The sequence below is a fragment of the Pan troglodytes genome, chromosome 19 (genome assembly GCF_028858775.2).
Source record: "Pan troglodytes isolate AG18354 chromosome 19, NHGRI_mPanTro3-v2.0_pri, whole genome shotgun sequence".
Classification (NCBI taxonomy): Eukaryota; Metazoa; Chordata; class Mammalia; order Primates; family Hominidae; genus Pan; species Pan troglodytes.
Window position 1 is genome coordinate 53,120,110 of NC_072417.2, and position 21,787 is coordinate 53,141,896.

General features: G+C 39.6%; 1 pseudogene; it reads left to right on the plus strand.

The window, feature by feature from the left end:
- Positions 1-1,914: 1,914 nt before the first annotated feature.
- LOC112204134 (ribosomal protein S6 kinase beta-1-like) lies at positions 1,915-21,293 on the plus strand (annotated as a pseudogene).
- Positions 21,294-21,787: the final 494 nt, after the last annotated feature.

Below are 21,787 nucleotides of genomic sequence, written 5' to 3' on the forward strand. Positions count from 1 at the left end.
GTGGAGGTTGCAGTGAGCCAAGACCACGCCACTGTACTCCAGCCTGGGTGATAGAGTCAGACTCTGTCTTAAAAAAGAAAAATCTTTTCCTTTTATATCTTTTTTCTCTTTCTCTTTCTGTGGTAAAATTATTGGTGTAATAGTCAATTAAATTTATGTATTCTTATTGTATTCAGTTCTACTTCCCACCCCTCATCCTTGTTGATTTTATTTTATTTTTAGAATATATTAAACATTAATATGGTTCAAAAAGAAAAATCTACATTTTATAATTGCAGTAATATTTGATTTAGGAAAGAAAAAAATGGATGATAAACCCATTGAGGTTTTACTCAGAGAGTATACTCAAAAGTCTGAGTTCTTGTCCTTCCCTTCCATTATCATTAGCTTTTAGTTTGTCTTAGTTGTCTTCATTTTTGCAGGTATAAGCAGATACATATTATATATATAATATATTATATTATATATTTTTTATATATTATATATATATTTTATATATTATATATAATATATTATATATATATAAAATATATAATATACTCATTTCCCCTTTCTTGTATAAAAGATAGCATAGTATCCATGCTGCTGTACTTTTAAATACTCTTTTGTATCTTGTTTTTATAGAGATGTTTCTTATTTTTATAGCTTTGTTACATGTTGTGTAGATTCCATAGGTTTTTGGCCAATATCCTATGTCTGAGCATTTAGGCTGTTTCCAGTGTGTCAGTTTCACAGATAATGTTGCAACCAGTAACCTGTGTATTTGCTTTCCATATTACTTATGGAGATGTACCATTGGGTTAACTTCCTGGAACTGATACCTGGCATGTCTAAAACAGGGCATCGTTTTCCCAAAACTTTTTCACTTTCATTTGCCAGTATTGAATGGCACCATTATCTATCCTATTACTTATGCAGAAATAAAGATATCTTCATTTCCTCTCATGTCTAGTTTGTCAGCAAATGCAAATTATGTATTCTTAGCCTTTCATTTTTTTCTACCTTCATTTTCTTACAGATCTTCTTAGTTGGTTTATTATACTAGCCTCCTAACTAGTCTCATTTGTCTCCTAATACTCCCTACTGCTACTAGACGTGTCTTTCATAAAGCCAAAGGTTTGTTCATTTCACCCAGACCTTCCTTTGTCCAGACCTTCCATTTCCTGGCCTCTACCTACTTCTGTAGCCTAATCTCTAACCACTTCTAACCATACTGAACTACTTGTAGATTCCCCAGACATATCCTGTCCTATCAAGCCTCTTTTGCACTGGAATGCCTTTTTTTTTTTACCTTCTACATTTCTTTCTTTCTTTCTTTTTTAACCATTTTTGTGGAGAATGGGGTCACGCTTGTTACCAGGCAGATCTCAAACTCCTGGGCTCAAGTGATCCTCCTGCCTCTGCCCACCTAAGTGCGGGGATTACAGACATGAGCCACCGCATCCAGGCCACATTTCATTTTAATAACCTTCAAGCAAGACTTTTTGCTAGGTCAGATGTAGTTCCCCTGTTTACCCTTACCATCCTGCGCTTACCTACATTGACTTGTCTTTTTTTCCCTGAGACTTTGGGCTCCTGTGGACTTTTGGACTCCTATGGACAGGGCATTCCTTCAATTCTGCTTTCTTGGCACAGCCTGGAGCATGGTAGACACTCAGTAGTTTGTGAATATGTGAATAAATGTGATCTGATTACCGATATCTTTTTTAAAAAGTCTCTTTAGGTATTCATTTACATGTTCACTGCAAAAAATCCAAACTGCACAGAGGCATATATAAAGTGAACGTTTTCCATTACCCCATCTCAGTGTCTAGTGGGAACTATGGTTAATAGTTCAATATTGGCAAGAAAAACACAAAATAGATTTTCCAGTTACTATAGAATAAAAATGTTCACTATTTTGTTCTTATAGATCATCTCTTTTCCCTTTAGGCAATGATAGTAAGAAATGCTAAAGATACAGCTCATACAAAAGCAGAATGGAATATTCTGGAAGAAGTAAAGCATCCCTTCATCGTGGATTTAATTTATGCCTTTCAGACTGGTGGAAAACTCTACCTCATCCTTGAGTATCTCAGTGGTCAGTACACAGAGTTTGGTGTAATTATTTGCATTTGCTCCAGAAACTGGGTCAAAATGTTATTTTTCAATGGAAAAATACTTTTTCCCATTATCATCAAATAGTGCTTAAAATTGATGAGTACGCTGAAGTGCAAAATTCAGATATGACCAAATGTTTCTTTTGGCAGACAAATATGGAGGAAACTGAAGATTTTTTTCCCTCATCTGTAAAATTTTATCTTAATTCCTTTATAATCAGTCACTTAACAGAAAAACAAATACCTAAGTGATGTAGAGCCATCAAATTGTACTGGGGTAAGATACTGTAATTTAAATAATTGGGAGGATTATTTAACATACTGACTATTTTTGGAATTGGGTCTTTAAACAAGAGTTTTTAGTTTATTGTAGCCTTAATGATGGGATGTGTAGCTTATAATGGAAATCATCCACATTTGCTAGGGCCTACCACCTCATAGGAACTTGTTGCTTCCATATCATTTCTAGATCACTGGTATCTATTTCTTTTTTCTTTTGAGATGGAGTTTCGCTCTTGTCGCATAGGCTGGAGTGCAATGGTGTGATCTTGGGTCACTGCAACCTCTGCTTCCTGTAGTTCAAGCGATTTTCCTGCCTCAGCCTCCCGAGTAGCTGGGATTACAGGCATGTGCCACCATGCCCGGCTAATTTTTGTATTTTTAGTAAAGATGGGGTTTCACCATGTTGGTCAGGCTGGTCTCGAACTCCTGACTTCAAGTGATCCACCTGACTCGGCCTACCAAAGTGCTGGGATTACAGGTGTGAGCCACTGCACCCGGCCACAGGTATCTATTTCTAGCAAACACAGTTCAGTTCTCTGAGAAAGATTTTGCAGTAACATGTAACATGGAACAGAAAGGTGCAGAATGTAGCAACTTTTTTGTGACTATTGCCATTGGAAAACCTTTTTTGTGTGTGTGAAGATGGAGTTTCACTCTTCTCGCCCAGGCTGGAGTGCAGAGGCGTGATCTCGGCTCACCACAACCTCTGCCTCCCAGGTTCAAGTGATTCTCCTGCCTCAGCCTCCCATTTAGCTGGGATTACAGGCATGCACCACCACACCAGGCTATTTTTTTGTATTTTTAGTAGAGCTGGGCTTTCACCATGTTGGCCAGGCTGGTCTTCAACTCCTGACCTCAGGTGATCTGCCCACCTTGGCCTTCCAAAGTGCTGGGATTACAGGTGCGAGCCACCGTGCCCACCCAGAAAAACTTTATTTTGACATAATTTCATATTTAAAAAGTTTTAAGAGTAGTATAACGAATTCCTATGCTAGGCTCAGTGGCTCATGCCTGTAATCCCAGCACTTTGGGAGGCCAAGGTGGGTGGATCATGAGGTCAGGAGTTTGAGACCACTCTGGTCAACATAGTGAAACTCTGTCTCTACTAAAAGTAGAAAAGTTAGCTGGGCATGGCGGTGTGCTCCTGTAATCCCAGCTCTTTGGGAGGCTGAGGCAGGAGAATCGCTTGAACCTGGGAGGCGGAGGTTGTGGTGAGCTGAGATCGCACCACTACACTCCAACCTGGACAACAGAGCGAGACTCAGTCACACACACACAAAAAAAGAATTCCTATATATCTCTCACCTGGATACCTGGGTTCCCCAAATGTTACCATTTCACCACATTTATTTTGTTTTATCCTTCTATGTATATGTATATATGTGTATACATATATACATGCATGCATGCATAATTTTTTGAACTGTTTGAGAGTGTTACAGACATGATTTCCCTTTACCCCTAAAATTTCAGTGTATGTTTTCTTTCTTTTCTTTTCTTTTCTTTTTTTTTTTTTTTTTTTTTTGAGATGGAGTATCACTCTGTCGCCCAGACTGGAGTGCAGTGGCGCAATCTCAGGCTCACTACAACCTCTGCCTGCCGAGTTGGGATTACAGGCACCCACCACCACGCCCGGCTAATTTTTGCGTTTTTAGTAGAGATGGGGTTTCACCATGTTGCCCAGGCTGGTCTCGAACTCCTGACCTTAGGTGATCCACCCGCCTCAGCCTCCCAAAGTGCTGGGATTACAGGTGTGAGCCACTGCGCCCAGCCTATTCAGTGTATATTTTCTAAAATCAAGGACAGTATCTTACATAACTATACTAAAATGATCAGAAATAGGAAATTAACTTTGATGCAATTATAACTCTCCTTAGTTTCCTTTAATCTGGAACATTTCCTCAGTCTTTCTTTGACTTTCATGATGTTGACATTTTTGATTAGTACAGGCCAGTTAGTTTGTAGAAATGCTTTGGGTTTAGCTGATGTTTTCTTAGTATTAGATTCAGGTTATGCAATGTTGGCAGGACCATTGAACTGACATTGTGTACTCCTTAATGCATCAGATCAAGAGGTACATGATTATTTATATCTTTGTCCCATTACTTGTGATGTTAACTTCAGTCACATGTATAAGGTGGTGTCTGCCGGTTTTTTCCCTGGTGACATTTTTGCCTTTGTATTTAATAAGTATCTTTTGAGGAGATACTTTGAGATTATTTAAATACCTTCCATCAAACTTTCATGTTCAGTTTTGTTCTTGTTGCTGTTGTTGTTTTTTGAGACGGAGTCTCACTCTGTCGCCCAGGCTGGAGTGCAGTGGCAGGATCTCAGCTCACTGCAACCTTCACCTCCCAGGTTCAAGTGATTCTCCTGCCTCAGCCTCCCGGGTAGCTGGGATTACAGGCAGGCACCACCACACCCAGCTGATTTTTTTAGTTTTAGTAGAGATGGGGTTTTGCCATGTTGGCCGGGCTGGTCTTGAACCCCTGACCTCAGGTGATCTGTCTGCCTTGCCTTCCCAAAGTGCTGGGATTACAGGCGTGAGCCACTGCGCCCAGCCCACATTCAGTTTTGACATCCATTGATTCTTGCCTGCAACAATTAATTGTGATGTTTGCCAAGTAATTTTTCTTATTCCGTCATGCCTTCTTCATTTATTACTTGGCATTCTACCGTAATAAAGAACTTTCTCTTCTTCCCCATTTAAAAAATTTATGTATTCATTTATTTATGTCATTGTGGGCTTAGGGATTCTAATACCATTCAATGTGATATAACCCTTTATTATCATTATTTATTTTGATACTCAAATTGTGCCATGTTTTTTACTAGGCCACTGCCAGGTTCATACTGTTTATTTAAGGGTTCTGAAAATACGAAATATGAGCATTCACTAAAATTAGTGAGGGTGATTTAATTGTAGACTATCATTTTTCTACTTATGGGTAAAATGTTAAAGAGTTTTTAATCAAGATTTTTTTTTTAACCTCAGGTCTGGAATCTACAAATATTTCAAAGTTTCTAGATATAAAACCTGGAATTCCAAGGCAGTTCTAGTTTTTAAACATATGTGTGTCACAGAAGAATAAGAATGCTACTAAAAATAGAATCCTGAGGACTTAGTTTTAAAACCTATAATTTTTAGGATCTGTTTTTCATGTTTAAGGGGCTGATGTCTTTTAATTATGGTTAGAAGGAAAGCACAAACTCTCTCATTAGAAGTGGGTTGGGAATAAATACTGTTTTATTTCTTTTTTTTTTTTTCCTTTTTTTTTGAGACGGAGTCTCGCTCTGTCGCCCAGGCTGGAGTGCAGTGGCGCCATCTCGGCTCACTGCAAGCTCTGCCTCCCGGGTTCACGCCATTCTCCTGCCTCAGCCTCCCGAGTAGCTGGGACTACAGGCGCCCGCCACCACGCCCGGCTAATTTTTTTTTTTTAGTAGAGACGGGAGTTTCACCGTGTTAGCCAGGATGGTCTTGATCTCCTGACCTGGTGATCCGCCCGCCTCGGCCTCCCAAAGTGTTGGGATTACAGGCGTGAGCCACCGCGCCTGGCCATATTGTTTTATTTCTAATGTTTTTTCTTTTTCTTTACAGGAGGAGAACTATTTATGCGGTTAGAAAGAGAGGGAATATTTATGGAAGACACTGCATGGTAAGTGAACTTTGTGTGGTTGCAAAGATTCAGGTAATTACAAGCAAAGCCCCATTCCCACTATGGGCAGGCACATGATTCAGTAAATTGATCTGGAGCCAGTCACTCACTCAGGATTTCACGGGCGAGAAGCAGTTTTGGGACTGGGCGGCTATGGAGGTCACATCACTTCTTTGCCCTTAGGCTTGAGTGGAGCGCTCTTCACACCAGTTGTTCCTAACAGAACCATTCTCATTGCTGCTTTCTTTCCTTGAATTGGTGAGCTGCCTGCCTTGACTGTGGGTGAGTGTGGTTTTCCAGTGAACCTTTATGTGTGGAACAATGGAAATTATCAGAAATCATCTCCTTTTTTTTTTTAGGCTTTCTATTTCTCAAGGTGCAGTCTTAGGGAGCTGATAAGCCTGGCATATCATCTGTGGTCTGATTATATAGTCAGGATGGGATTTACCCTCCTATTTCTAAACATGTCATCTGCTTCAAATGAAAAATATGCACATCATTTTGTGAAGCAACAATATTGGATCACAATAAATCAGTTTATCCTACACATTAATTTAATAGAAAACAACACTTAAATGTTTTTTCTACCTTAATTACCAAAACTGCATTCCATTGTTTAATTTCAGGCCTTTTCTAACACGGAAGCTGCATTTAAGAGCCTTAGGGATGAAGTGCCCTTTTGTGGAGGAGGCTCACTGAGCGGTGTTGGAGGCTGTGTTTGTGGTCGTGCTGGCTGTGAAACTGCCTCAGTCCTTCCTCTAGGACACATCCTCTCCATCCTGGAATAATCTGCAGGATTGCAACATTGTTAAGCAGCCAGTATTGCGGTGCCTTGTGCTTTTCACATCCAGACAGGGTTGATTCAGCCCTTTATTCTTTTGAGGTAGATAAATTTGGGTGTCACACAGTTTATCGTTGTGGGCTGGCTGGCTGGAGGGAGGGCAGATACTGTGGGCCTTAGCTGTCTATAAATATGTAGCTGTATTAAGTAAGGGATGAGTGGGCTTCTAAGGGTCAGGTTATAAGATACCTTTTGAAATCAAGATTTGATCTGTAGAATAACAACGTTCCTATTTCCTATGGGATTTTAAAGTTGAGTGTGGATGGGAGAAATTTGTTTTGAAATGAATGACTATTAGCTTAATTCCTACAGACAGAACAAAACATGACCAATGGCAGTTTAGCATATTCTGGACATCTTTGCAATTTTAGCAGTATGTTCTAATGGCAAAATAAAGCACTTTATAGTTTCACTAAAATGAGTGAAACATAAATGTCCCCATGCCTTTTGGCAGCATCCTGTGCCATCTCTTCTTCCCATACATCCCTGTACCCCACTAATTTGGTCTTTGGTGCATATCTGTTTCTTTCAAGGAATTTTGTTCCATACATAAACTGTTTTGGATAGATTACACTCTTTTTAATTTTATTAAATCACTTTTGTTTCCAGCTTTTACTTGGCAGAAATCTCCATGGCTTTGGGGCATTTACATCAAAAGGGGATCATCTACAGAGACTTGAAGCTGGAGAATATCATGCTTAATCACCAAGGTGGAGACATACCGTAAACAATTCTATAGTAAATAATCATCTTAAAATCCTCCCACACACAGGTCATGGCCATTTTCAAAGCCCCATAGTCATCTCTCTATTTTGTATATTTCCTCCCTCAGAATTTATGGCATCATAGTACTTGCTGATGTTTTAAGTCTTTAGGTAATTACACTTGGTGAGAGTAAAAGAAGTTGAGGATAATAGTTGCTCAATTGCCTTTTTTAGTTTAATCCTTACTCTATAGTTTTTCATGTTTTTGGAATCCTTACATAAAGTGTTGTGTAATGTTTTAGACTATAAAAGCCAGTCTAAACATTAATTTTGGCTTGTTACTTAAATTGAAAAGTGAATCTTAATTATATAAGTTGAGTTTTAGTAATGAAAATATGTAATTATTGGCTGGGTGCCGTGGCTCACACCTGTAATCCCAGCACTTTGGGAGGCTGAGGCGGGCAGATCACCTGAGGTCAGGAGTTCAAGACACCTGGCCAACATGGTGAAACCCCATCTCTACAAAAAAAAAAAAAAAAAATTGCCGGGCATGATGGTGGATGCCTGTAATCCCAGCTACTCAGGAAGGCTGAGGTGGGAGAATCGCCTGAACCCAGTAGGCGAAAGTTGCAGTGAGTCAATATCGTGACATTGCACTCCAGCCTGGGCAACAGAGCGAGACTCCATCTCAAAAAAAAGAGAAAAGAAAAAGAAAATATGTAAATATTAGAAGCTATGCTTCTTACAGTAGGTTTTATTAATGCTGGAAAAAGGATTGAAATTGAACCAAAGTATTTGATAAAACTTTGGGAATATGATGTTTAATAGGCATCAGGTTACTCTTTTTTTTTTTTTTTTTTTTTGAGATGGGGATCTCACTCTGTCACCCAGGCTGGGATACAGTGGCATGATTACAGCTCACTGCAACCTCCGCCTCCCAGGCTCAAGTGATCCTCCCACCCCAGCCCCTCAAGTAGCTGGGGCCACTGTGGCACACCACCACGCCTGGCTAATTTTTGGTATTTTTTGTAGAAATGGGGTTTCATCATGTTGCCCAGGGTGGTCTCAAACTCCTGAGCTCAATTGATCTGCCTGCCTCGGCTTCCCAAATTGCTGGGATTACAGGCATAACCCACCTCCCCCACTGCCAGAATCAGTTTGTTCTTGCTGTTTGTTTGCAACAACAAACATAAACATCAGAGAGACCGATAATCTATACAACTATAGATATAACACCGTGAGCCTTGACTACAACTGCATGCTGCTACAGACAGCTCAATTTATGCTAATCTGGGCTGTGGGTAGACTTGGCAATTCACTCATACCCCAAAGGAGCAACCAGATGACCCAGGGTATCTAGAAGGTGATAGCAGCTGCTAATCCTTAGATGTCTACAGAATAATCCATGAGGTAGTTAATTGTTTCAAACTCTTAGAGAATGATGTATGAACAACTGAGGCTCATATAAACATTCCAGATTATACTCCTCCACCCACCTTTTTTTTTTTTTAAGGAGAAATGATACACTTAACTGAATAGATCATGGGAATCAGCGTCTCTTCCTTCCTCTCATCAACACCTCCTCACTCCCCAAAACCTGGTTCTGATCTGAATTCTAAGTCACAGGATAGAATAGGGGAGTGATAGAATAGTTGACTTCTCCTTTCATTTATAAGGTTGAGTGTATCAGATGGTTCTGTGAAAATAAAGGCCATACTTCTGTATCAGAGTGTAGTATATGTTTACATTTGAATCAATAGGTCATTGTGCCTTTTCTGTGAAATGAACCTCAAATACTAGAGCCCCTGAGGTTGTTGAACCACTTGTTATGACAGTCCAGTAAAGAAAGCTAAAGTTGAACTGGAATGATCTTTGTATAAGGTGGTAAGTTTTTTACTTTCTGGATCAGCGATGATTGATTCATACTATCTAGCAATTTTCTTTCTTTCCCCTAATTGGTAGCATTGGGCAGAATGAGCTACCTTGTTATAGTGACTTTCTGAGACCATTTTAAGAACTCTTCACAGTTCACTGTGATAAAAGCTATATATTTGAAGTACTATCTCACACCTTTGTTTAAAAGGTACAGAATATGTTTATTAGGGTCCGTGTACTTAAACTAGACTTCATAAAACAGTTTTTCCAGGATTTTTCTTTTTCAGGATGGTAGAGGATTCTGTGTATACTTAAAGCTAGAGCCTTAAACAGGTTATTTCACTTTTTTCTCTATCTTTATTTTCTCTTTACCAGATAGATTGTATCTTTGGCAAATGTGACTTTGCCCTAGCCTTAAACAGTTAGCATCCCATTTTATGGATGGTACCTTGTTCTTGACATCTGCAAGAAAAGTTTGAGGCAAGAAAAGTTAAATGGAAGGATAGATTAAGGTGTTATATGACATGTTCAAACACTGCACATACTTAGAATTCTGAGAATAATCATGCTGTAATCTTTCATTGCAGGTCATGTGAAACTAACAGACTTTGGACTATGCAAAGAATCATTCATGACGGAACAGTCACACACACATTTTGTGGAGCAATAGAATACATGTGAGCTGCATGTTAAACATAATTGGTTTGGAGGTAATAGCTAATTTTACCTGTTTTAAGGAATAGTATCTGTTTTCTGTACCCTCATTGACTCTGTATATTGTTTTTAAAATTCTAATTCACATGATATGCCAATGGGGGCATTTTTAAGCATATTATTTTCCTCATTGTACGGCCCCTGAAATCTTGATGAGAAGTGGCCACAATTGTGCTGTGGATTGGTGGAGTTTGGGAGCATTAATGTATGACATGCCAACTGGAGCAGTAGGTGCACAGTTAAAAGCTGCATGTATTATGGTCTATGCTGAGTCACTGTAGCAAGAGACCTGTCCTGTGCTTTCTGAAAATGTTACCAATGGAGTTTTCAAAGCCCAAAGATTTGTTATTAGCAGTTTAACACTAATAATGCTGTATGATTATATGGGATCCCATACTTTGAGAAACATTTTCGTTGAAATGATCTGTGTCATGGCAGGCCTGTGAAATAGATGTTGAACAGATAATGCTCTTATTTTTATAAATGGAGAAATTGAAGCATAAAATCACATAGCTCACTTATTATCACACAGCAAGTTAATGGTGGAAACACAGGCTTCCTTCCAGGACACTGCTACTTCCTCTGTCCTGTTGCTTAAAAACTGCACGTCTGCCAGGCACAGTGGTGCATGCCTGTAGCCCAAGCTACTCAGGAGGCTGAGGTGGGAGGATCATTTGGGCTAAGGATTATTAATAGAATCTAGCCTTGACAAGAGACCCTGTCTCTAAAACAAAATAAAGGTCTTTAGCAGTTAGCCCATTTCACAGCATACATTTCTGATCTCCATGCATAACTAATTCAGGAAATGGATATGGTTATTTAAAATTTGTTTCTTATATACTAATACTTTTCACTCCCTGCTAATATTTTTCACTTGTCTTCTACTCTTAGCCTCCATTTACTGGGGAGAATAGAAAGAAAACAATTGACAACATCCTCAAATGTAAACTAATTTGCCTCCCTACCTCACACAAGAAGCCAGAGATCTGCTTAAAAAGGTAAGGTTCTTAAATGGTCACTGACAGTATAAGATTCAATGACTAGGATTTAACTAGATAGAATTTAATGTATATTTTGAATAATATATAGTGAACAAAAAAAGTCTTCAATTTTTGAAGGCGAAGTACAGATTTGTTTAACGACTTTCTTTTCATATTCTTTTTTTTTTAATTCTTTTTTTTTTTGAGACAGAGTCTCGCACTGTCGCCCAGGCTGGAGTGCAGTGGTGCGATCTTGGCTCACTGCAGCCTCAGTCCCCCAGGTTCAAGCGATTCTCCTGCTTCAGCCTCTCGAATAACTGGGATTACAGGCGCCCGCCACCATGCCCCGCTATTTTTTGTATTTTTAATAGAGACAGGGTTTCACCATGTTGGTCAGGCTGGTCTGGAACACCTGACCTCAGGTGATCCACCTGCCTTGGCCTCTCAAAGTGCTGGGATTACAGACCCTTAAACAATTATTCAGTAGTAATTAGTAAACTATATCTTTTTTTCTTTTCTCTTTTTTCTGAGATGGAGTCTTGCTTTGTCCTCCAGGCTGGAGTGCAATGGCATGATCTTGGCTCGCTGCAACCTCTGCCTCCCAGGTTCAAGTGATTCTCCTGCCTCAGTCTCCCTAGTAGCTGGGATTACAGGCGTGCGCCACCACGCCAGGCTACTTTTTGTATTTTTAGTAGAGAAGGGGTTTCACCATGTTGGCCAGGCTGGTCTCAAATTCCCAACCTCAGGTGAACCACCTGCCTCAGCCTCCCGAAGTGCTGGGATTACAGGCATGAGCCACCATGCCCGGCCAATAAACTATATTTTCTCAAGGCAAAGTAGACAAGCAGAGTCTAAAAAGGAAAAAAATCAGTTTGACTAAGGTTCTTTATCCAGGCTTTTTTATCCTCTTTAAAGCTACTGAAAAGAAATGCTGCTTCTCATCTGGGAGCTGGTCCTGGGGATGCTGGAGATGTTCAAGTAGGTATTGGCATCTTTGGTGTTTTGTGGGGGAGATAATGCTAGTTTTATGTATTTCTGAGGGTTATATGTAGTTGCTTATAAGTTAGCTTATTTTGTGACTTGTAACTTCAAAAAGGTGATTAATTTATCAATCCAGCAAAGTCTATTCCCCTCAACTTTTCTCTCTGCTTTTTTTTCCTAGGCTCATCCATTCTTTAGACACATTAACTGGGAAGAACTTCTGGCTCGAAAGGTGGAGCCCCCATTTAAACCTCTGTTGGTAAGTATACATGAAAGCTTATAATTGGGTGCAGTGGCTCACGCCTGTAATCCCAAAACTTTAAAGGGCTGAGGTGGGAGGATTGTTTGAAGCCAGGAGTTCAAGACCAGCATGGGCAACATAACAAGACTCCATCTCTACAAAACATTTAAAAGTCAGCTGGGTATGGTGGCATGTGCCTGTAAGTCCCAGCTACTTGCGAGGCTGAGGCAGGAAGATCGCTTGAGATTTTTTTAGAGTAAGAAAAATCTCAGAGCAGACAGAAACGTTATTTTTATTAGCAGTTCAAAGATCTCTGGTTTATCCTCTCTTCAGCATCTTTGTTTTTATTATTTATTTATTTTATTTTGAGACGGGCTCTCACTCTGTCACCCAGGATGGAGTGCAGTAGCACGATCACAGTTCAATGCAGCCTTGACCTCCCCAGGCTCAGGTGATTCTCCCACCTCAGCTTCCTGAACAGCTGCGACTACAGACACATGTCACCATGCCTGGCTAATTTTTTTGTAGAAACGGTTTCACCATGTCGCCCAGGCTGGTCTCGAACTCCTGGGCTCAAGTGATCCACCCACCTCAGCCTCTCAAAGTGCTGGGATTACAGGTGTGAGCTTCTGCACCCAGCCAAGCATCTTTTATTTTTGTACTATCTTTTAAAGAACTAAAGCCAGTGGCAATTGACTGTATTAGCTATTTTTAAGTCAGTTACCTAAGACAATTAAATATTTCGGGTAGTTGGGACCTTTCTTTTTTTGGTTTGTTTTATTTTGCTTAATTTAACCATTTTAAATATGATTCTTTGGGAATTTTTTCTTCAAAATATAGAATATACGTGCATTAGTTTGCTAGGCTTGCTGCAACAAAGTACCACAAACCGGGTGGCTTAGACAACAGAAATTTATTATCTCATAGATTTGGAGACTAGAAGTTCTAGATCACGTTGTTAAAAGTTGGTTTCTTTGACAACCGTGAGAAACTGTATGTTCCATGCCTCTCCCCTGGCTTCTGGTGGTTTGCTGGTAATCGTTGTCATTCTTTGGCTTGTAGGTGCATCACCCGGATCTCTGCCTTCACGTTCACATGGTCTTCTACCTGTGTGCGTATCTGTGGCCAAATTTCCCCTTTTTCTAAGGATACCAGGCATATTGGATTAGGGTTCCTCTCTACTCCAGTAGGACCTCATCTTCACTCATTACATCTGCAATAACCCTTTCCAAATAAGGTCACATTCTGAGGAACTAGAGGTTAGAGTTTCAACATATGAAATTTTTTGGGGGGTGGGTAAGGCACACGATTCAATCCATAACAATATGTTTATAAGTAAATGAGTTAGTGTGTTAGTTATTGTCTTTCTCCCACTTCAGAATCTGAGAAAACAGTTTCTTTTTCCATTCCTTGGGATGTAGGTGGAGGAGGAGGAGGAGGATGATAGTGATTATTTTTTGGTCATGGAGCATAACGTGACCCACTTTAAAAAACAACAAACAATTGTAAGGAGGATGACTGTCATACACCTACTGCACAGCTTAAAAATGATTAGGTCATCTTGTTTAAACATAACTGCCATCCCACCATCACACCTAAGAAGTTGAGTTTCCCCAGTTTTTTTTTTTTGAGATAGGGTCTTTCTGTGTTGCCCAGGCTGGAGTGCAGTGGCATGATAGTGGCTCATGGCAGCCTCAACCTCCCAGGCTCAAGGGATCCTCCCATATAGCTGGGACCACAGGGGTGCATCACCACACCCAGCTAATTTTTTGAATTTTTCTAGAGATGAGGTCTCCCTGTGTTGCCCCCCCTAGTTTTTTTGTTGTTGTTGTTCCATTCTTTTTTTTTTCTCCTGTTTGTAAGGATCTAATCAAGGTCTGTATATAGTTTGATTACTATGTCTCTTAAGTCTCTTTTCATTTATAGATTCCCCTAATGATTTATTGAAGAAACTGGGTCATTTGTCCTGTAGAATTCTCAAATTTTGATTTTGCTGATATTATCCCCATAGGTGTCATTGCCCATGTTCATCTGTTCCCTGAATTTCCAAAAACTGGTAGTTAAATTTAGGTGGTTGATTTGATTCAGATTAAACTCTCGGTATTGCATATGCTTTGATCAGGAGGCATAATGTGTAGTTGTGTGTGTGTGTGTGTTTAGTGATGTTAGTGGTCACTGATCATTGCCTGTGTCAGCATTTCACTACCAGGGTAATTTGGCAATGTCTGGAGACACACTGATTGTCACAACTTGGGGGAGGGAATGCTATAGCTACCTTCAGGGGTAAGAGTCAGCACAGCACAGCCCCCTACAGCAAAGTATTAATAGACCTAAAATGTCAGTAGCCCTGAGGTTGAGAAACTCTGGCCTACTTTTATAATTTCATCAGGTGTTTGTGAAATGGTTTTATTCTGTTATTTCTTCTTTCTTTGTTAGCTGGAATTCTTTCATAAAGAGAAACTCTTTGAACAGTTAGGTACACAAGGTATAGTTCATACAGGAAAGGCAGGATGTATGTTTGATTCTTTCCTAGTTTTCAAAATAATGAATTAGTTCCCTAGCATCTTCCAAAATTGACCAATGAACTTTGTGTGTGTGTTTTTTCTTTTTTAGTATATTATGAACTTACACGTTTTAACATATTTGTGTTTCATTTGATTGCAGTTATTTTTATTTTTATTTATTCATTTATTGTTTTGAGGCAGGGTCTTACTCTGTCACCCAAGCTGTAGTGCAGTGGTATAATCTCTGCCCACTGCAGCCTTGACTTCCCGGCCTCCAGCAATCCTCCCACCTCACCCTCTTGAGTAGCTGGGACCACAGGTACACCACCACGCCCAGCTAATTTTTGTGTTTCTGGTAGAGACAGGGTTTTGCCATGTTCACCAGGCTGGTCTTCAAATCCTGAGCTCAAAAGCAATCCACCTGCCTCTGCCTCCCAAAGTGTTGGGATTATAGGCGTGAGCCACCGCACCTGGCCGTTATTTTTATTGATGCTCATCTTTTCCCTTCGTTGAATGCTGGGTGCGTCTTCATATTGGGTTCTGAGTCCTTTTGACGAGCACGTTGTCTGGTGTTGGACGAGAGAGCAAAATAAGGAAACTGCTGTTCTCTGCTTATCTTTTACATTTTCCCCACACTTGGAATCAGCCATTCCTCCAGGGAGTGCAAGTTCACAGTCTGGGCTCTAAGAGAATTATCAAGTCAATGTGGTCATCTTTTAGTATTAAGTCAGATATTCTAAATTATTATTTACTTCCTAGATTTGGCCCAAGAGTCTAACCAGATATTTTGGGAAAGAGACAAGGAATTACATAAATCAATCTCATGGTTAGAACTGAAGTGATAACTATACTTTCACAAGAGAATATAACTTATAACCCATGCAGAATAGAAAATTATTTTTGCTCCTTTAGATTTCTAAAGGAATGAAATAAGCTGTGGGAAGAAACTTTAACTGGAGCATCTTACCAGTATTATTCATGTTTTAACTCTGCTTCAGTAGTTTTTCAGGTTTATTACAAACCTGCAGTAGCCAACTGAACTAATGATCTCTAAACAGGGATTTAGCCAGTGGACTAAGCACACTGAAGCTTTGTGAGAGAGGAAATTGATATTCACATTTTTTCCAACTCGTTTTGAGCTCAATATATTCACTTTTTTGTTTTGTTTTGTTTTTTTGTTTTTTTTTATTCAGACAGACTCTTGCGCTGTCACCTGGGCTGGTGTGCAGTGGCACAATCTGTGTTTGCGGCAACCTCTTCCTCCCGGGTTCAAGCAATTCTCCTGCTTTAGCCTCCCAAGTAGTTAGGATTACAGGCGCCCACCACCACTCCCGGCTAATATTTTGTATTTTTAGTAGAGACGGGGTTTCACTATATTGACCAGGCTGGTCTCGAACTCCTGACCTCATGATCTGCCCGCGTCAGCCTCCCAAAGTGCTGGGATTACAGGCATGAGCCACCATGCCCAGTTGATATATTCACATTTTTAATAGGAATAACAGTATACTAAAATCTATTTTAATGCATGTTTAAGATTTGAAGATGTAATTTGACTCAGTACTTTCCACCTGCATTTTTTTCTTCATTCTGTGCCTGCTAAGACTATTCTAATACTTTATTATAGTTAACCCCTGCGAAAAGAGCTCCCAGAGCTTACAGTGCATTTGATTGATGTAATATGGACTATTCATTATTTTCTAAATTATTTTGTTTGTATAAAGCAATCTGAAGAGGATGTAAGTCAGTTTGATTCCAAGTTTACACGTCAGACACCTGTCGACAGCCCAGATGACTCAACTCTCAGTGAAAGTGCCCATCAGCTCTTTCTGGTAAGTGAAAGAATTTCCATATAGTTGTGGGAAATTTTAAGTATGAGGATGGGCTCTTCGAGAAGAAAATTCAGTTTGCTTGCTTTGCAGTTCATGTAGGTAACCTCGCCCGCTTTTTTTTTTTTTAATAAGCCATGCTCTTATAACTTACTGATATGTACAAAATTGATTTTCATAATCCAATATTTTAGCAATTAGAGTGGGAATGTACAATTCTTTGGAGAGTATGATTCCCTTTTTCGGTTGGGCCACAGAGTTAAAATGATGTTTGGCTTAGCATCTCAACCAAAAATTAAGTCATAGCAGTGGGGGAGAAAAACCTCACTAACTACATGTATTTTATTCCTGAAACAGCTATAGATTTTTGGTACCTTTTTTTTTTTTTTTTCTGAGACAGGGTCTCACCTTGCCCAGGCTGGGTGTAGGGTGCAGTGGTGCGATCACAGTTCACTGCAGCTTTGACCTCCCAGGCTCAAGTGATCCACCCATTTCAGCCTCATGAGTACCTGGACTACAGGTGTGTGCCACATCCAGCTAATTTTTAATTTTTTTGTAGAGACAGAGTCTGTTTTACTCCTGGACTCAAGCTGTCTTCCCACCTTGGCTTCCCAAAGTGCCAAAATTATAGGCCTGAGCCATCATTCCTGGCCCTATTTTTGGTACTCTTAACATAAGTAGGGTTTTTTTTTTTGAGTCAGAGTCTCGCTCTGTCGTCAGGCTGGAGTGCAGTGGTGCGATCTCAGCTCACTGCAAACTCTGCCTCCTGGGTTCAAGTGATTGTCCTGCCTCAGCCTACTACAGGCACGCACCACCACTCCCAGTTAATTTTTGTATTTTTAGTAGAGACAGGGTTTCACCATGTTGGCCAGGATGGTCTCGATTTCTTGACCTCGTGATCCACCCGCCTTGGCATCCCAAAGTGCTGGGATTACAGGCATGAGCCACCGCGCCTGGCCAAGTAGGGGATTTTTTAACATTAATTGTGAATATTTGACATCAAAATATATTGGATCATATGTAATAGTGAATTCTCATTGTAGAAATATCTGTATAGATTTATAGCTTGTCTCTTCAGAAAAGTAAAGGTTTTAGATGTTGGCCAACAGAAATGATGGATTTATATCAGATGACCATCAATGCATATTATTTTGCTTAAATATCATATATGCTTATTTTATTACTGTACTTATATGTCACATGAACATGTATCTCATTTTGTATCCTTTTTTTTCTTTTGTCATTCCTTTTTGGACTACCTCTAGGGAGAATAGAATATGGGGAAAGCAATTGTTTCGGAGTGTTTTTTTCCCTCTTTTTGAGTACACTGGATTTGTCACTAACTTAATTCTCAAGCTTTTCTTCCCCACACTGCTCACTATGTAACACAAGTAGTGTTGTATCTTATGGGACGGGAAATAAGCTCTAATAATAAGCTCATGGGGCATGGTGGCTCACACCTATAACCCTGAGGTCAGGAGTTCGAGACCAGCCTGGCCAACATGGTGAAACCCCCTCTCTACTAAAAATACAAAAATCAGCCGGGTGTGGTGGCATGTACCTGTGGTACCAACTACTTGGGAGGCTGAGGCAGGTGAATGACTTGAACCCAGGAGGCAGAGGTTGCAGGAGCCAAGATCGTGCCACTGCACTCCAGCCTGGGCGATAGAGTGAGTGAGACTCTGTATCAAATAAAAAAATTAATTAAAAAAATAAAGTTAGCATGGAATGCAAAAGTGTGTAGTACAGTATGGTTTTGAGTAAACAACACCAAATAGTAATAATCCTATAAATTAGTAATATAGAGCATGTAGGCAAAATATAATCTTACAGTATTAATTACATAAGAGATAAAAGATGAGTGAGTGCATGCATGTTTTTAAATTCAAGTTTGATGTGTGCATGATCAAAGTTATGACATCTCTGTTAGGAAAATCTTAGGTTCAGTTAAGGAAATGAGCATGAATCACTTTAATTTTGGCTTTTTTTTCCTCTCGTGCTACTGATGTGGAATTTATACCTTTGATTTAACATAGAGACCTCTTCGTCAACTGAACATTGCAAAATTTCAACTTATGTGACAGTTTTCCCCCCACAAAATAGAAGCATTTTATTTAGCTACCAAGAAATCCAAAGTTGTGGTGGTAAAAGTGAGATATTGAAGCTTTCATTGCCAGTTAAAGTATTGTTGAGCTTTTCATAATTACTTAAATTGGCTGTAACTGATGAACAGAGCAATTCTTTTGTTAGGTTGTAGCCAGAATTCTGTACATAAAGTGGGTCTCTTTAAACATTAGTAAAAAAATAGGCCGGGTGCAGTGGCTCACGCCTGTAATCCCAGCACTTTGGGAGGCAGAAGTGGGTGGATCACAAGGTCAAGAGTTCCAGAACAGCCTGGCCAATATGGTGAAACCCCATCTCTACTAGAAATACAAAAATTAGCCAGGCGTGATGGCTGTAGTCCCAGCTACTCGGGAGGCTGAGGCAGGAGAATCACTTGAACCTCGGAGGTGGAGATTGCAGTGAGCCGAGATTGTGCCATTCACTGCACTCCATCCTGGGCGACAGAGCGAGACTCCATCTAAAAAAAAAAAAATATATATATATATATATATATATATATATACACACACACACACACATATATATATGTGTATATATGTGTGTGTATATATATGTATATATGTGTATATATGTGTGTATATATGTGTGTGTATATATGTATATATGTGTGTATATATGTATATGTGTATATATACATACGTATATGTATGTGTGTATATATACGTATGTGTATATATGTGTGTATATATTACGTACGTGTATGTGTGTATATATACGTACGTGTATATGTGTGTGTATATATACGTACGTGTATATATGTGTGTGTATATATACGTACGTGTATATATGTGTGTGTATATATATATACGTACGTATATATATGTGTGTATATGTATATATAGTGACATCCCACTTATCTGGATAATGTGGTTCTAGCAACCTCATTTCAACAAATATTTCAATTCCTGTTGTAAGACCCCATCACAGAATTAGAGGAAATTCAAAGATGATTAAGGCACAGCCTGTACCTCTTGGTAGTTACGGCTTTAGTCCACTAGAATGTTTGTAAAATTATTGTCTGAAGTTCACATATAACTGTCACAAATCATATGCACTTCAGAATTGCACTCTTTGGGCCTTCACCCAGAGCTTTGTTGAGTCTTATTTATTGTAACACATAATGCTTACTCATAGATTTTGATAAATAGAAGAGAGGATAGGTGAAGATGGTTAAAAGAATGAATATTGACAGTAAGAGAAATGACAGCTGGTAGCCTAATAGTAAGGCCCAAGAGAGAACTAAAATGAACAAAACTGCATTTTTGCCTATTACAAACGAAGGTTTTTGAAATGTTGATACTTATTCATCAAGAAAATACCAAATTCTAGCTGGGCAGAGATCACACATGCCTATATAGTCCCAGCTACTTGAGGGGCTGAGGCGGGAGAATAGCTTGGCTCCAGGACTTTGAGGCTGTGGTGAGCTATGATATCACCACTGCACTCCAGCCTGGGCAATATAGGGATACCCCGTCTCTTAAAACAAAAAACAAATTCTGTCCAATCATTGCCATAAACCAGAAAGATCACAAGATCTGACTTTGATGCCAAATCAAAAAATTGTTTTTACTTTGACCTAATTATGAGAAACTGTTTTGGGGTGATAAACTTAATTGCTTATATGCCTGTGGCTAGAAACACTAGAAGTTTCTTTACGTTTCTCCTAGTATTTAACATCTTTTTTTTTTTTTAATTTTTGAGGTGAAGTCTTGCTCTGTTGTGCAGGCTAGAATGCAGTGATGCGATCTCTGCTCACTGCAACCTCTGCCTCCCAGGTTCAAGTGATTCCCCTGCCTCAGCCTCCCGAGTAGCTGGGATTACAGGCGTGCACCACCATGCACGGCTAATTTTTGTATTCTTAGTAGAGATGGTGTTTCACCACATTGGCCAGGCTGGTCTTGAACTCCTGACCTCAGGTGGTCTGCCTGCCTTGGCCTCTCAAAGTGCTGGGATGACAGGCGTGAGCCACCGTGCCTGGCCATATTTAACATCTTCATATGGAGGCTGAATTTTCCTTTTTTTCGATTCCTGTCAGTAGGGTGGAATTTTGTTTGCTAGCATATCAAGCTCAATAGAATTCTGCTTTCTTGAAGTGTGTGCCTCACGAAATGGCTGGAAAGAAGTTAACAGGTCTAAAAATGAGGTTGAGGACGTGGGAGACTGTACACATTGGTGGTTTTAGGTGTGCATCGCTGTGTAGGTATGTCAGACTGAACAACCCCATTTTCTTGAGATATATGACAAAATGCCATTCTGTAGTCCACTGTTACTGTTCTTTCAGGGTTTTACTTATGTGGCTCCATCTGTACTTGAAGTGTGAAAGAAAAGTTTTCCTTTGAACCAAAAATCCGATCACCTCGAAGATTTATTGGCAGCCCACGAATATCTGTCAGGTATGTCACACTCTTATTTTCACTTTTTTTTTTTTACAACCTACAAGAAATTTATGCCAAGTTACATAAATGAAAGACTGTCATATTCTCTTTGGTTGACATAAGCACAGCATCTATATCTTACATTGCAAAGGACTAGTCTGACTAATCTATGATGTTATATGGTTTACCTTCCCTCCTGAAAGTAAGCAGCCACACTGGCAAATGTCTTCTTTATCCATTCACTCAGCATTTATTGTGTACCAAGAGCACCAGCACTACATGCTGCATGTTATGTATGTGTGTATATATATGAGTGTGTATATATATAGTACTATAATACAGGAATTGTCCCTGTCCTGATGAAGCTTACAATTTAGGGGGAGAGTCACAATAGACAAAAGGATATACAAAAATACAATTACAAGTAGTGCTAAGTGCTATGATTTAAAAGGGGAAAGAAAGAATGTAGTGGTAGAGAGCAGAGGAAAAACAAGGGGGCTTCTACTCACAGTGGTCAGAGAAAGGCCTCCCTGGTGTAGTAACATCTAGCAGTGAACAGAAAGAGCCAGCCCTACAAAAATAGGA